We start from the raw sequence: 1793 nt of genomic DNA, 5'->3' as shown, positions 1-1793 counted from the left end.
TAAAGGCCTCAATTCCAAAATATATAGAGAATTGACTCTATTTTTAAGAAATCAAGTCATTCTTCAGTTGATAAATGGTCAAAGGATATGAACAGACAATTTTCAGATGATGAAATTGAAACTATTTCTACTCATATGAGAGGGTGTTCTAAATCACTATTGATCAGAGAAATGAAAATTAAGACAACTCTGAGATACCATTATATACCTGTCAGATTGGCTGAGATGACAGGAAAAAATAATGATGAATGAAGGGATGTGGGAAAACTGGGACACTGACACATTGTCAGAGGAGTTGTAAACGAATCCAACCATTCTGGAGAGCAATCAGGAATTATGCCCAAAAAGTTATCAAAACCAAAAAAGGGTGCATACCCTTTGATCCAGCAGTGTTACTACTACTGGGCTTATATCCCCAAAAATACTAAAGGGAAAGGGACCTATATGTGCCAAAATGTTTGTGATAGCCCTGTTTGTAGTGGCTAGGAACTAGAAAATGAATGGATGTCCATCAATTGAAGAATGGTTGGGTAAATTGTGGTATATGAATGTTATGGAATATGACCAGCAGGATGAATACAAAGAGGGTTGGAGAGACTTACATGAATAGATGCTGAGTGAAATGACCAGAACCAGGAGATCCTTATATACTTCAACAACAGTACCGTATGATGATGTATTCTGATGGAAATGGATATCTTCAACAAAGAGAAGATCTAATTCAGTTCCAATTGATTAATGATGAACAGAATCAGCTACACCCAGAGAAGGAACACTGGGAAATGAGTGTGGATTCTAAATTTTTGTCTTTTTTTGTCTTTTTGTCTTTCTTATCTGTCTTGTCTTTCTTCGGGTTATTTATACCTTCTAAATCCAATTCTCCCTGAGCAACAAGAGAACTGTTCAGTTCTGCACACATATATTGTATCTAGGATATATTATAACATATTTAACATGTATAAGACTGTCTGCCATCTAGGGGAAGGGATGGAGGGAGGGAAGGAAAAGTTGGAACAGAAATGAGTGCAAGGGATAATATAAAAAATTACCCATGCATATGTTCTGTCAATAAAAAGTTATTTTAAAAAAGAAAGTATATGCATAATATGATAATTATTAAATATGTATAGAAGAATTGCATGTGTTTAACATACTGAATTATTTGCCATCTGGGGGGAGAAGGTAGGAAGAAGGGAAGGAAAAAAAAGATTTGTAACACAAGGTTTTGCAAAGGTAAATGTTGAAAATTATCTATGTATATGTTTTGAAAATAAAAAGCTTTAATTAAAAAACATGCATAATGAAACACATTTTTGGAGGTGACCCATAAAAGAATTTATTTTGGTTGGCAAAAAAAAAAAAAAAAGTAAATAGAATTCTAAAAAATTAGATGTGATGTCTGGAAAATACTGAATAGAAATAGAAAAAAATATACCTTTCCTTAGTAGTATATGGCACCTACCAAAAACTGACTGTGGGCAATGGTAAACTGGCATTCATCTACTTTGAAACTCATCAAATTCAATATTTGACATATTTTGATAAGAAAAAAGTGCTTCAGCACTTGATACTTGTTCACACTTGTCACATTCAGTTGCTTTGATTGAGCAGTAGAGATATGAGGTCGACTAGTCTTATTGTCTGACCTCCTCCTCTCCTGCTATTGCCCTAAGCTATGGGAAGCTCCTTCCCAGCAAAGGTGGCAGTGCATAGGACTATAAGGTTGGATATCAGGCTTCCCATAATGATGAGGTTGTGCACCTTGGCAGGCAGCTGGAAGGACAGTTTCTACA

The sequence above is a fragment of the Sarcophilus harrisii genome, chromosome 6 (assembly GCF_902635505.1).
Source record: "Sarcophilus harrisii chromosome 6, mSarHar1.11, whole genome shotgun sequence".
NCBI classification, from domain to species: domain Eukaryota; kingdom Metazoa; phylum Chordata; class Mammalia; order Dasyuromorphia; family Dasyuridae; genus Sarcophilus; species Sarcophilus harrisii.
This window is presented reverse-complemented; position numbering follows the sequence as displayed.